At 37.2% G+C, this 16,388-nt stretch overlaps 1 protein-coding gene across 2 annotated transcripts in view; it reads right to left on the bottom strand.

Annotated features, from left to right (window-relative positions):
* Positions 1-16,388, bottom strand: part of GRID2 (glutamate ionotropic receptor delta type subunit 2) — a 676,953-nt gene that overhangs the window by 539,111 nt on the left and 121,454 nt on the right. The gene's annotated exons all lie outside the window — the stretch shown is intronic.

Raw genomic sequence — 16,388 nt, 5'->3', positions numbered from 1 at the left:
CATTAATCATGAGCACTTAAGACATTGCTTTGCTAGAACATCATCCCTTTCTCGCTCCTTAAAAGAAGTTCTCTCCATACAGAGCCCAGAAGTTGCTCCACAATACACAGAATTTTTACATTCTGACATAATTTAACACATGTATTGAAGGGAAGCATTGATGCCAGCTAGAAATATTGGGGGAAACTAGTTTGGCACAAAGCAAATGATCTACATAAGAACATGACTATGAAATGAGAATTGAGTTTCTTACAAAGGCACCATTTAATATACTGAATGACTACAGTGGGCTAGTATCTACATTTAATGTCATGTCTACTGACAATTAAGAAACAGAAAGTTCAAACAATGTGAGAATAAGCCTAAAAAGGTAGCAGCACTGGGAAAACGAGGTAGGATTGGCACTACAATCAATAGAGAGGTCAGCAGCCAATATAAATTATTTCAAGTGTAATACCTCTAGGACTTGCAAAACAACAATTCCAGCTAATTGTCTGACTCTTGAAGTCAATAACTTAAATTTAAATTTAAATGGTTAATTAAAATAAGTACTACCTTTATAAATCTCACAGAAAGTGATTGTTCTGCCTATTTCTTCAAAATATTTAAGCAGAACATTATAAACAGGGAACCAATAAACTCAAGAGGAGCTAGCAGAATGAGAGTGACTAACTCTCATTTAGCCAGTTCTTCAGGTGTATTGAAACAGAATTCTAAAATTAATCCAGAAGTTTTAAGCAATTTTTTTTTTCTTTAAACTATAACTTTACTTTTAGCATCACTGATTTCCTATCATTTTACACTTGCTTTTTGTATGAACTATTTATCCAGAGATGGCTTGAAAAGTCCTATGACAAATGCTAGATTGTTTGAAACCTTAAAATCAAGGCTATTAGATTTTTCAAGCACCTTTAAAGCTTTCAATCTCATGCAGTAGATTAGAGACACAGAAGGGCTACTTTAAAACCAGACTTTTGAAAACAGTGTTTATTTATTCTTGAGTGTCTGTTGCCAGTACAGAACTCAGCTAAGGCAGTAAATGTGTCAAGGCAAACGAAGACAACAGAAAATGCTGATCACTGAAGGTAAGCTGGAAAGAACTGAAAACTATTCATTTGGAGGAAACAGCTACTTTAAGACAAACTTCATAGACACTATTTGCTGTGTTTTTCCCACTGACCTCCGACACTCATTTCCCTGCCAGCACCACTCATCCTTCATGAGCATCATCTCTTCCTACAGTCTGACCGCTTTGACTCCAGCATTTTCCCTCCTGAAGCTCCTACCATCTGGAACAGCTGTTCTTTACCTCTCCACCTCATTCACCTGTCATCTCTGTGCAAATCTCAGTTGAAAACATTCATTTTTCCCCTTGCCCCCATTCTATTTTCCCTTGTTTTATTTAGCTCCATAAAGCAAAGCTGCCCATGGCTGAGAACACTCTCAGTAAGCGAGATGTTACAAACCCTGCCTTCCCCACAAAACAGCTATTTGTGGATACATGCAGCACTTAAGAGGACAAAAAACTGTGTCCAAGACATCTCAACACATGTTTCTTGCCTCATGGAACTCAAACCAAACTCGGACAGGCTTCACTTGGGGGTTACGCCCACACTAATAATAACAATGACACAGTCCTGTAAATATTTGAAGGAATGATTCCACATGGCTACTTAGTAACAAGGGTAAAATTAAAGGGGGGAAAAAATTAGAAAATAATTATAGAAATTAGTCAAATTCTATCCCTGCAGAGTAACTCTGCCACAAATGCTGTACTGTAAAGTGAACATACACAGATTTCATGCACACACAGGGCAGCTGTCGACTGTGCTGCAGAACAGCATGGCAAAACGAAGATCTTCCAGCCAACACTAGAGAGTACAGCTTCTCATTCAACAGATGGGAAATACCATCTTAAGCCTGGCTTGGTCCCCAAAATAACCCAGGTCATTTAATGAGCAAAGGATACAGCAGAGCCACAGGTAATTAGGTTTCTTTTCTATGTGTCATCACAAAAAGCACCTTTGCCCTTCCCCTGGGCAACTGAGGGCTGCTGCCAAGATAATCCTGGACTGGTGAACACATCCAGGTTCTCAACAGATGAACCTTCTTAACCATCTTGTCCCTCTTTCTTACTCAGGTGTTCCTAATAAACTCCTAAGCTTTTTTCCAGTCTCTCAGCCTGAAAGAAACCATACCTCTGGCAGCACCTGAATGTATAAGGGACTGGGTTAGATCAAACTCCATGCTGTTTTCACAAATGCTGCTCTTTCTCACTTGAGTACAACACCTCCACTTTTGCTCTGACCACTGCTTATGTTTTTATGGCTCCATATTTCAGACACAAATTTCAAAATTTTTCCTATAACCAATACTGTATCTGACATTTGAAAGAAACTACCTCATAGAAACAACATCACACATGTTCTAGTGTAGGCGTATCTCCACAAGTAAAACACATAGATATATAGGTGAATTGCAAAAAAAAATTCTAAACATAGTTCGTGTCTGAGCATCCAAGCAGGAATTCAATTATTTTCCTTTAGAAACTCAGGACTTATTCATTAGACTATCTAACTTTTCTACACAGAAAGCTTTTTAAGATATAATAAAGATTACAGTATTCCTTTCAGGAGATGGCAGTGCACAGCAGCACATGCTTTCCACTTTCAAATAGTGATAAGAGAAATTCTATTACTTAATTGATTTTCAAAATTAAATTTCAGTTGTTATATAAAATTGAGAACCTAAAAACAAAACCAAGACACACAATCCCTGAATCATTTAAGAATTGTTACTATTCCCACATATATATATAATTTTATGTCCCTGTTTCAGCTGTTTTTCATGCGTCTATATATCTGTCTATATTACAGAGGGGGTTGAAAGAGATATTACTTTTGCTTGTTTTTTAAAAGAAAAGCCATTTCAATGAAAAGTTGGAACGGATTGTTTGGACAGTGCTAACACTGCTGGAATATTTTCCTTTCACTGTCATTTCAGGAATTATCTTCTAGTTCACAGGATTGATCCTTCTGATGTGAGAGAGGTATATCAAAATTTTTACCTCTAGCTCAATATGCATCCCTTACCTCAAGGTTAACTTTAAGGATAACTTAAACATTACATGAGGTATGATATTTTCTTGCTAAGGCCTGAAGTTTTTATGTGTATTCTTCAAAATATTGTCATTCAATCAAGTCAAGCAACACAAATGAACAAATAAAGGGTATCAGACTTTAAAATTACTTCCCTAGTGAGACCGATATGCTCTCTCATTTCTCCATCTAGAGCTGGAAATGAGAGAACTGGGATGACCACAGACTTACTTGGAGTACATGAACCCTTTTGGCCATAAGAAAAATTGCTACAGAAAGTAATAACAGCTGAGGAGGAAAGGAAAATTATTTCTACACATATTTTAAGGCACTCATGCTCTAGAAGAACGATGCAACAACACTACTTACAAAGGGAGAAAGTCTTTAAAATTATACAAAAGTAATGCTGTTCATTTCTCTTCTAGCCCCACTGCTCATCTCAGCTGGAAGTGGCCTCACACTGAACGTGTCATTTCTAACTGTGCTCAAGGAGCATTGCCATGATTGCATCGGGAGCCGACATGCTGACACAGCAACCACTCTGCACCAGTTTCCCCCTCCTGTTTTATTAGCATGTCATTACTTCCAGCTCTATTTCAGAATCTGGATGAGGACAGCACAAACATTCTTTCCTGGCTTTTTAAAAACCCTCAGCACATCAATTATGTGGTGTGGTTTAGCAGGGAATTCTTTGCATTTAACTATCTCATTTGCACTCAGCCATGCCACCAGAAATCTGTCATTTTAAGTTAACGAAGACCGAATCACAGAAATGCACAACAAGTTCAGATACCAAATACAAAATTAGAATGGCTTTTCAAAGATCCCTTGCCATACTGACCCATACACACACACAAAAAAATATAATCCAAATCACATATCAGCTATTTCTAGAGTGATTTGAGCAGTCTTGTGGAATCAGTCCAGAAAACAAAAATATGAGAGACACGCATCATGATTTCAAGGATGGAGTGAAAAGAAATTTAAACCACTGTTCGTCTATCAACTAAGAAAGGACAAAGTCCACTGCTTGAAGTGTTCTCGAGTGCTAAAATTTTATTATATATGAAAGTATGACATTTCTAGATTCAGTGCCCCATATTAGTCTCAGAAAATTAAGTACCTTATTTCAAAGAGCACATGGATTAAATGCCATTGTGAATTGGGGTCACAGTTCAGCTTCAGAATGTTTGATTTTCACCCTCTAACATTGCACACACTGCCCTCACCAATAAAAGCTATATATGCTTTGCCCAGTAATTTACTATATTTCAGGAATATCTGGACAGAAAAGGAAGAAAATGGGAAAGTCCACATAGTCACTCAAGAAGTTTCTATCTCATGTTCTCAGCAGTTCCTGATTCTATGACAATTCTTTGTGCCACTGATCTTGCCAACTTTTTCCAGTGTGTGAATCCAATTCCACTGCGCTTTCTCGACTGCTGCTATTGAATTATTATTCTGAATGAGAAACTTAACAGTGCTGCTGGGAGAAGGATGGCCATGCTGTTAATGCTCAGAATGGGAAGCTGAGAGTTTTGACTCTTCATGGCAAAGCTCATCTGAAATGTCCTTCAGATCTATGAGCTCATTTCCACAGGTCCAGCTCCCCAGTATCAGATAAGGTTAGGAAACATTAATTTCTAGAGGCCTAAAACTGGTATTTGAGATCCTCAGACATATTGTAGAGCCAAATCTCATGTCATTTCTAGGCCACGTGAATGGATTTTATATAAATATTGCCAACCAGACATTCATTTTTAACTATAGTGGCAAATGCCTGGGTATATTGCATCCTATCATGTCTGATTTACAGACTATATGCATGCAGCTTTAGATGGCCAATTATAATGGTATAATTGTCAACAACAACGAGAGGGACTGCAGGAGTTCTAGAGAGGGGTTGCAGTAATGTAGGAATTTAGTAAGTCACACACAGAGACCTTTGCCTTGCGCATGCAGCTCCCATTATCATGGTATTCAGCATGCACTCATAGGACTGGACCCTAAATTTCATTGTGACACATTTAGAGCTGCTGTTAAACTTCTCTATTGACCAACAGGCAGCCGAGTATGTGCAATCACATCTTGATTTTGTCAATGGAGGGAAAACAGCACGCTTTGCCTTTGTCTATTAAGCTGATCAAGTTTTAGAAACAGCACAGCAAGCTTCATTTTGTCATTGCAGCATAAAGGCAGCTTAACTCCTCCACCTCCTGTATCAGGAGGGAGCTCCCAGCAGATGTGTCCTGAGCCACCTGGCACGTCGGGCTGCGGCTGCCGAGCACAGCACAGGGCTGGGTGCCGAGCCCCGCAGTCCCTGGGGACCACGGCTGCCTCACCCGGGGCCAGCGTGGGGCTTCAGATCAGGGCACAGCCAATCCCACACATCTGTAACCATCAGCCTCTGGAGTTAGCTCCCCAGAGCCCCCCTGCCCATCACCACAAGGATCTTAGCACCAGAGTGCGTCTAGGTCAAGCTGAAATTTTCGAGAACGCTACTTGTTTGTTCATTCTAATTTTTCAAGACTTGCACAGCTCCCATGATGATGTTACAAGAGACAGCAGGGTAGGTTGAGGAGCACCTGCACCATCTCTTCTGCAGAGAACCTAATGTCTCCATGCCACACCAAACTGTAAAGGTAAGATTTGTCATTCTACTTCATCTCTTATTTTAACAACCACAATAAAGACATAGAGCAACACACTAGCATATAATTTCAACTATTTATCAGCAGACATATAAAAGAAAGTGAGAACAATCACCTTCAGAGAATGTATTTGCCAGCACTAAATCTATAGATATGTATGGAAGTTCTGTGTGTTACTTTTAGCAGCACAGATGAGACCAGAAAAACTTTACTAGCAGTTTCTTGATTACCACTGACACAAGACTGATCATCTAAGACAAGTATCAGGCCTACTGTCATTTTTTTAATAGACTTTTATAAAGGTCTGCTTCTGATAGAGAAGACTGGATGTTTCCCCAGACCATGAGCAATGCCTGTTTCCCTGAGAGACCGCACACTACAGATGCCTGCATACACATCCCTGCTACCTCTAGAAAGAATTCCTTAAAAAACAACAACTGTATTCATTTTTAATGTAATGGGGGAAAAAAAAGCCAGCAGCAAAATTATTAAATACAAGGCCCACACCTCATCAGAATATGAGAAAAAACCCACACAGTCCATTTCTGCTCATTTTATAAGCACTTTATCCATTCTCAGATGAGCAATATGACTGGAATATCACAAAAGTGATAAAGCAACTCCTTCCCTTGATTGTTTTCATTTTCTAGCTTGAAATATTTGAAACAGAGCTGGATGAGGAATTTTACAGGTGTCTCAATCTGGCAAACTGCTAGAGGCAATGTCTGCTTGAAATACACAGAAAGTCAGAAAAGTGCAGCTATCATCTAAATACAGAAAAGTCTCGCCATTCTTCTGCCAAAACATGGTTGTTTTTTTAATGTCCCTATCGCAAGTAAAACAACCGAGACTGTTATGCTTGGCTTTGAAAACTGTTATTTGTTTTAAATTATTTGACTTCAGGAGCATATGTACTGTATTACACCTTTTCCTTTTTTTATCTCTGGAGTACACCAACCAAGCTTTGGAAGAATCGTGGCTTGACAGGTTGACAAATTAAATGAATACTCCACTTTTAAGTATTTCTGAATATATTTACATGCAGTAAGACCCAATGCTTCAAGTATTGTGTGTCAAACCTATAAATTATAAGGTGCTACTGAATTTCTAGGTAAGGTGGGACACAAGCCCAAAGGTACAGAATCAACTGTCTTTGCACTTCCTTAATTGAATTTCAACATGATTGAAGGTGGTCTGGGGTCAGTTCATCGGCACACAATAGGTACTACAGCTCTGTGGAGTTCAGGAAATATTGAAAATTACAGCTCAGACAGTTTGCAATACCAGAATGCACACTGGATTTTTTTTTTCTGTTTAATTCTACAACAACATTGTCGATACACATCAGCGTCATTGGGAATTATGCTCACATTTGGAAAGAACAGACTCTAAGATCTTATCCTCCTTATTTACACTGTCTGTCAGGCACATATGCACAAGCACGAACTCCTTCCAACCACCATTGAATTATTTTAAGCTCATCCTGACAGATATTTCTAATTGTTCTCAAGTTCTAAACCATCATTTTACACTTACATTTAATGTAGCAAATGGTACAATTTGTCAAAATCATCTGCTGAATCTTGTTAATCTCATTTAAAAAACAGCTGTCATTTGCCAGTCCCTTTTTCTGATGTGTTATTGTTGGCTACCAAGTACAAAAAAGAGGACTACAGAGGGAGAGGAAGGCAAAACACTGTGGCCCTACCAAGAAATGTACTTCATGGGACATCATGAATTAGAAGGGATCCTCAATGACCATCAAAGTTCAACTCCTGGCCTAGCATGGGCCAGCCCCAAAAATTACACAGTGAGTCATCTATTTTGATGCATTTTTTCCTATGCAACATACAATCAACGGCATCTTAAAAGGCAATTCTAGAAAATCTCCAGGTAAGTAATCAAGTCCCTTCTCAATTGCTCAATATTCTCATTAACATAAGGGGTCCTCAAGTAGAAAAGGAGTGTAAGAACTACTATATCAAAGAAATAAGAAAAACTAGGTGTATGTCAATTGTTAAGAGCTAACTAATTGATTGTACAAATTGCAGAGCCACAAAGAATTTGTTCCTGCACATTTTAAAGTGCTGCACGAGCACCTGCTGCAGCATTGGAGACCGCTAACTACTTTTGTAAATGCAGCAGGGCACAGTATTATCATCATAAAAACAATAAATTTTATACACAATGTACCTTTCATAGCATAAGAATTAAGTTATCTTCTGTGCACTGTTCCACTCTAAACTTGATGTAGTGATTAACTACAGTGACAATATCTTCACATTCATTATGCAACAAATGAGCTGATAATAATGAGAAGCTTTTCATGTTTTCTATCATATGCATAACTATCAAGTTAGGGTCTAGCTGTGAAAAGCATCTGGTTTGGCAGATAGACTTGCCATATTATTAATAACCCATATAGAAAGTTAATGTGATGATCATAAATTTACTGAATAGTATCCACATTCTTGAAAAAATAATATTAGAAAACAACCTTATAATGTATTTTCAAGACTTGTTTAATTGCTGGTTTAGAACCAGAGCAAACACTGATTTGCTGAACTATTTCATCATTTTTCTTAGCCCCTACCTGTTAACAGAAGAACACCTCACAAACTGTCAACAAGGATGACTGCATCCAAAAAAAAAAATTCTCCTAAACAGTTGTTAAGCATTTGTCATTACCTACTGTCTTCCACTCTGATACTTGCTGCTCTGCCTGTGTGTGCAATTCTGCATGTGTTGCAGCACATACCACAGAGGAGACAGCCACGATACACAGAGATAAAACTCCCTTCAACCCATACAGAGTATGGCTTCAACCCATACAGAGTAACATCATGTCACTGCAGAAGGCGGCAAGCATCTGCCCTTCTTGTCCTTCAGCCCAGCCTTTTATCCCCCTCATGTCCATGCAGTGTCCCTGTGTGCCCTCTGCTCCCTTTGGTGATGGGTCAGTGCCCCTGGGCACTCCATGGCTCATTGCTGTCAGTGCTGCTCACCTGCTGCTCACAGCTGCACCCACTGGGGATGAGGCTGGCCACAGCCCCACCCCAATTACCACAAACTGTGTACCTACAATTCTGCTTTGTGATTTTTGAAAGAAGCTACTGCTTTAATTAATCAAATGATGCAACTAGGTAGAGATGGAGAGAAAGCTGCTGCCAAACCATTTCTTTATGACATGAGACAGCTGCAGCACCTCATTCCTGTAGCAGCTGAACTTAGTGGAGAAGAATGAGATTCCCAATATGCTGGAGATGTTGCTAAAACACAAACATATGCCTGTGTACACACACACAGACGTGAAAGTGCAAAGACTGGCGCGTGAGGTTTTTCTGGAGGGCATTTTTCTGTTTTTCCCTTCCTATCTCACAAGCCTTTTGCTGCAAACAGTTTAAACATTTCAAGGAGTACAGAAACCTGGTTTACAACACTTAGATACAGGTGCTGACACTAAAGATTGCCTTTGGGAGGGTATTGACGGAATAAGAGACTATTTCTGGAGTACCACACAATATATAAGTTCAGCCTCCTATTGCCTCTAAAAAATAAGTCAAAGGTGCTGAGTCATCATGCCACAGACACAGAATTGTTTGGGTTGGAAGGGACCTTTAAAGACCATGGGCAGGGACACTTTTAACCTGATCATGTTGTTAAAACCCCCCTTCAAGCCAACCTTGAAGATGTTCAGTGATGGAGCATGCACAACTTCCCTGCGTACCACAGAGAAGTACAGACAGATGACATTTAAATGTATTTCTTATAAAAATCTATCCAATACAATATGCAGTGATATGAATGCCATGGTTAAGAATTAAATAACACAGGAAAGAAAGCAGTAATGAGAAACTGTATTATGAGCCCTATTGAATATGTAAAGGCAGACTCTGAAAATAATCCTTTTTCTTAAACAGTTTTCTATTCTCCTGGAGGAGAGACATTCAGCAAATTTAAACACAAACATTGTATTTGAATGGAAATGGGATCAACCAAACAAATTAGTCCATTTTCTTGCAAGACAGGACAGGACTGTCTTGTACAGGGCAATTTACATTACAGCTGAAAATTAACATATCTAACTTCTTTCACTCTTATTTCACAAAGAGTAACAAATCTGGAAGCAATCTATTTCCACTTTCAACACAAAAACCACATCCAAAATTGCCCTAAGAAATAGCCACTTTCCAAAGAATGGTACAAATACCCTGTTTATCAAAACATTTTTCTTTCTTAATTCCCAGTACAGATTTTGCTGAACTAGTATTACTCCCCTTAATCCTAACTTTTTTATAATTTTTCCATTTCAGAAAAAGGACAACCCATGTGGCTCTGAAATTCTCTTTAAGTATTCAGGACTATAGGCTCAAAGTGCCTTCACGATCGAGGATGCTGAATACTTAAATTCTTTATCACTTCCTATAGAAGATGGTGCCATATCATCTTTGTACATCTTATTCAAATCTGAGAGAATATTTTCTACTTTCTCACGTCATCATTTGCATGTGTGTATAAAAAAAAATATTTTGGAAAGTATCTCTCAGACAAGCTGACAAAATTTTTATTTCAAAAATTTCACCCCATAAATTACTGTAATGATGTTTCCATTTTAAAACAGTCAAAATAAGTAGTGGAGAGTAAGAAAAGGTTTATGTCATCCCACGTGAGACACATTAGAACATGACCAAAAAGTCCTGCTTTAAATTTCTTCAACTCTCTGCTGCAATTTAATTCACCCATTGTTTCAATAACCTTACAATTCTTCAGAAATACAAAGCTCTTTGAAAATTTAGACTTATGAAATGCGTGTGAATTTGCATTTCCCAAAGGCTCGCTGCAAGTCAATTAAAAGCTCAAGTTCTGCTAAAGAGTACTTTCCAGGGTGCAATAAAAGTGTGTACTTTTTTTTTAAAATTTCTGATTTTAAGACAGACTGAAAAATGAAGAACATATGTTTCTTCCATTGCCTTCTATAATATCAGCCTCCAGGTCCACAGCTGGAATAAACTTTCATCTTCCCAAGATGGCAAATACTTTTGAGAAACTAGCCCTGGCATTAGATTTTTTTAAAATGAGACCTAGAACTATATCACCTGTCAAGAACAACTTAAAAGAAGCCATATGCAAGTGAATAATTACTTTCCCATTTTAGAGATTAAGTAATATTAAGCAGATGTGGAGTGACTTTTTCAGACACTCCATAATTAGTTGCCTGTCAAAATTAGAAGAATCTAATAAAAACCTGATTATTCAAAGTACCTATCTTTATTTCTGTCACTTAACACATATAATCTTGGAACACTGATATTAAAATAACAGTAAGTATGCTATTATTATAGCTCCCACTTTATCTGAAAATTTCATTGGAAAAGATTTAGTTTTTTTTTTTTGTGGTTGGAGAGTTGTAGAGGAGAGGTTGTAGGTTCTGGGTTGTGTTCTTGGTTTGGATTTTTACTGGGTTTTTTGTACTGATGTGGCTCTAAACTTAAGGTGACAAAAATGGGTTTAATGCCTTCAAAATCATTCTAACTTGAAGAGACTTGAAGTCGAGTAACTTAGGCAAAGGCTCTCTTTTAAATGTTAAGACCTAGTTTAAATCAGGGAAAAAAATGCAAACCAAAGAGTGGGAAAAGAAAATAAAATACTAAATTATACAGAAAAAAAAAATCAGAACAAACCAAAAATCCACAAGAAAAAAATTGCGTCATTAACCATAGTTAAATTTGAACATGCAATTTAGAGACTTGAACATGAATAAAAAAAATCCCAGAAGTGACACTTAAGGAGGTATCAAATTTTTTCCTGTTGCTGCATGATCTCTACTGATTAATTTAAGTTTGTGAGGAGCCAGCCAAAGAGAGAAGCATTTTGACAGCAGCCAGTTGTAGGAAACAAATCATTTTGAGAATATTTTCTTATTTATGTCAGAATGACTAGGTTAGAAGAGACCTTAAAGACTATCAAGTCCAGCCCATGCCCCAACACCTCAACTAACCCATGGCACTGAGCGCCACATCCAATCTTTTTTTAAACACATTCAGGGATGGTGACTCCACCACCTCTGCGGGCAGTACTTCATCACTATTTCTGTAAAAAAATGTTTTCCTAATATCCAACCCATATTTCCCTTAGTGCAACTTAGGACTGTGTCCACTGGTTCTGTTTTGCATTTACAAATGGGGTAAAAAGGGAACACGAAAACTTCCACCATAATAATAATAAAAAAGAAGTTCTCTCTTCAATAAAACATTAATATAATCAGAAATAATTCCACCTACTAACTTTCTGGGAACCAAGATCTAGGTTTTGTTTTCCTCTAGTCAGCAGAACAGTACCTGTAAAAAATGTGCATCTTATTTTGTCACCAGTGATAAGCACTTAAGTAATAAACAGGCAGGGAAACCCAGAAAAGAATAACCTTCCTACTTTTTCTGTAATCACTTTTAGTATCAGCAATTCACCCAGCTCACTAGTTTAAGAAAAAATATTTTCTATGATCTACTTTGCAACTTGGAGAAAACAACCCCAGTAGTCACTGTAATATGAACATTAAAGAAAATCAGGAAATTATTTTACAAAGAAGAAGGACATGTTACATTCAAGCCTAGAATCTAAATTCTGCTCTCCTCAGCATTTAAATACTTCAGTAGATGTATTTAGTTAGATTTTCCAGTCACTTCTGCCTTAATCAAGTCCTTTTATGGTTTGGAAAAAGATGAAGAAACTTAGCTCACTTTGACTTTGCCTACAGGTCTGTCACATGGCTAGACATAAAGCTTAAAAAATTGTCTACAGGTTTTGAAATTCATTATTAACATATCACTTAATTATCATAGAACCATTTTAATTAGTTACTACTGTATTATTACCAATTACTACAGAATACTTAGAGAATATTGTGGCACATTTTATCTGGGAAAATGTGTAATTAATTTGTCAAATTACTCCAAAAGACTGCACCAGAATTCTACCTAATATAAATGCTTTTGCACCCATAACTCCTGGTACTCAAATTACTCACCACAGATTAGTAAAAACCCTGCAAAATTAAGCACTGATACAGGGATTCCCCAGCAGACTGTGCCAAACACAACTTGTTTCTTAGAAAATTTTTTTTAAAACTCTCTCTCTCTTGTTGGCCTCTTTCCAAGCAAGAAGAGAGTATCTAAATATTCTGTATTTAATAGTAATGGAAAAGGCATTTCTAGGAATTAGATCTCAGCTGCAGGCATGCTTCCTAATCCCTCATTTTTAAAAGCAAGTACAACTTTACTGAGGTCATGATTTTCCATGCTAGACCATCACTGTACAATAATTTACTCTTTATAACAAAGTGGAGCTAATCTAAGATAAAATTTCTGAGAAAGAGGAAAACTGCAGTCCAGGATTTAAGAATTATGTACATGTTGTATAACAACAGAGCATGTATACTTAACTGGCCCTTAACAAAAGTTAAAAGTAGTTGAGGAAATGGGACCACAGCAAGTCTTCACATCCAGATCTCCTCTTCCCTATCCTCTGTTCCAGACAAAATGTAATACAAGTCTGTATTCACTTATGCAGCTCTAAAATCAAATAGTAGGTAGGAATCCACATTTTCATGAACAAAATTCAACTGCTTTCCACTTGAAGGAAAAAATTCAAACCTCCAAACCATTTAATATTTTACAAAGAAAAAGTATTATTCATCAGCTTGACAGGACAACCAAGAGGTATTTCCCTGATTCTGAGATCTTAGAGGATTTTCTTTCAGTAGTACCCTTTTTGCCTCTAGTCATCCCAGTGAAACATCTCCTCATGGTTCCTTTTACAGGTTGAAGAAAAATAAGCCTTCAAAGCATCTTACCACTCATACATAAGCATTTCCACTTTTCTTTTTTTTTTTTCCTCTTTTTTTCCCCACATACAGACAACATAATTTTCCTCTTTGGTCTTAGAAATCGAAAGCCAAAAAAAGATTTCTTGAAGTGTATAAAATTTACATCCGACATTACCCTACTCACATTTCTCTTCTCATCGCTCTTATAAATCCATCATGGGATTTATATCAATAAACTTTGTAGCAGATGTATTTATAGCACTGGTAAAGATGTTTTTACTGTCCAGAAAGTAACTCAAAGTTCCAGGATGCTGCAGTCAGAGCTGGAACATTTTCATGGGACATGGTTTAAACGCCTGAGAAGGAATAAAACTGAGCAGACATCTTCAGCACTTTTTACAAGTTCTTTGACCATGTCCTAGAATACAAAAGGAAATTCCAGGAGCATTCCTTATGGATCTATTATTATTCCATTGCCATTAGGAACCTCATTCCACTGTGTTTCATAAGTAAGGGAGCTCACACCTCTATCTCCTGTAGAAGATTCAGGGCTGCATATAGTCCCATAGAACTTCCATACTACACTTCTTTGCTTCCCTCTATTCAGCAAAGAGACAGTTTTGAAAGCACATCTTTGTCATCAGCTATGCTTACAGAAGGCTGATATCTTCTGGCTGAAGTTTCAGCTGTCCTCTTTGTTTATCTCAGAACAAACAAATAAAGCCCACACATGCAACCACTTCTGTGTTTGACATCTAAGCCCCAGTAGCAGATACATGTGTGGTGCCTGGGTAACTTGACCTGTTTGCTACATAAAGCTATTCCACCTTACATAAACTGGTTTGGGAATAATTACCTGTCCTCAGAGGATTGTAGTTTCTATTTCTGCTTCTTATCTCTCTCTTTCTGAATATATATAGAAAATGGGGAAGATGACTGTTATTCAAGCTTGAAGATGCACGACTTATCTCACTGCTCTAGTTACTTCAAAAAAAATCCTTCAATACTATTTCATGTAAGCTATAAGGGAAGTCCCCTTTCCTATCTATGCAGGGAATATAAATAAAAACATCACTCTAAAGGGTCATATTGTTATATATGCAGTCAGCAATAGCCATCCTGCATTATATGAAATTCATGGAACCTTTGATTAAAAAATGAAAATGCATATAACAAGCTCACAGAAGGGGAACACTGTATAGAATTATCATCTCATGCATACACACTCTCTAAAAGAAAGTGAAGAAGCAAAAGAACAAAAGTTTCCCAAAGAGAAATGGCACATCACATATTTTAAGCCAAGACAGAGCCTTCTTAAAGTATAATAAAAATTGGTCAGGTAGAAGTCATTTGGGTTTTATAAGCTCTATCCTATAATGTATAAGGACAACAAGGCTAACGAAGACTAACTATTCCATTACAATTCTTCAGTGGTAGCATATATAGTCCATTATGTATGAATCTACATCTCAAGCTTCATTTTTCAGAGATGGTTATGGACCCAGCGGACAAAGACTCCAAAGTAAAGCAGCACATCTCAAAAAGCCTTATAGAGTCAGTTCTGCTTTTTAAAGTAAACACTTATGTTAGTGAGTCATTATAAACCTTAAGATTGACACCTAAGTTTACACAAATAAAATCTTCAACTTCCTCTTCCATATCACTGCAGAAGAGTTTACCATATTACAAATACAGATTTGCATATTACTTGCCTCTTTTTTTTCACATGTTCATTTTATATTAGGTTACTCTATTCTCAGAAATATGCAGAAGAGTTAGAGAGAATTCCAGAAAATAAATCCTTGAACTCACATTAGGAACTGGGGAAAATTACATACAGTAAGATCATCAAATAATGATTAAGCAGACATAAATCACTGCTTAAATGCAAAAAGGAAACTATTTTCTAATGAACTCCCATCAGGAGATTATTTTTCCTAAGAAAGCAGCAATAAATTTCTACCCATGCATCTTTCTTCAAAAGCACCAGCATTTTGCAGTTGTGTTTCCAAAATATTTGAAGAATCAATTGCAACTGTCCTCAAATTTAAGTAATAAATAAATAAAAATACTTTTGAAGTATCTCCTTGGCTGTTTTCAAAGCCTTTTCACTATCAAATACTCTGGTAAGGTTTTAGCAACCATATCAACGAAGTTGGTATCAACTTCTGAAAGTAAGAGAGGAGAAGGACCAAATCTGAATGCCTTGGTGTTGGCTCTACTACAAAGCATGTAAATACCAGATTACCTTTTCATAGTATCTGTGTTTAAAAAAAATAGTATCTCTATTTAAAAAAAAAAATTACTATTTCAATAAAATAAGAGCCTGTAAAGCTTTTTTTTTTTTTTTGTTTTTTTAAAGCAGCAAGCTGAAAAGCAGTGATCATGACAACCACTGCAGAGAGCTAACCTGCCTTTCACCTACTTAGACTGTTTATGTACTGAAACACTCTGGGCAGGGGTATAATCAACTGCTTCTTTGAGAAAGTAGAACTAATTTTCAGAAAGATTATTTGTGACACATTTCCTGAGAAAACTGAAAAACTCTGTGGGTTTCGGGAAGAGCTTGACACTTGCCCTGCATTCTTCAACAGATTTTCAATGCACGCAGGACTGCTCAATAATTCTGCACAGCTCAAGCATATATCTTTCAAAAAAAAACATTCAAAAACAGATTCTCACCAAGCACTGAGAACTCAGCGCTGGTAGGGCATGGAAATCAAAACAGACAGAAAGGTTTTAATCAGCCATGGTGAACCAATGCTAAGAGCAGCTCTTACTGCAGGGAGCAACAATTCATCAGAAGATACACACAGA

The sequence above is a fragment of the Pyrgilauda ruficollis genome, unplaced genomic scaffold (genome assembly GCF_017590135.1).
Source record: "Pyrgilauda ruficollis isolate IOZ18807 unplaced genomic scaffold, ASM1759013v1 scaffold65, whole genome shotgun sequence".
NCBI lineage: Eukaryota > Metazoa > Chordata > Aves > Passeriformes > Passeridae > Pyrgilauda > Pyrgilauda ruficollis.
This window is presented reverse-complemented; position numbering and strand designations above follow the sequence as displayed.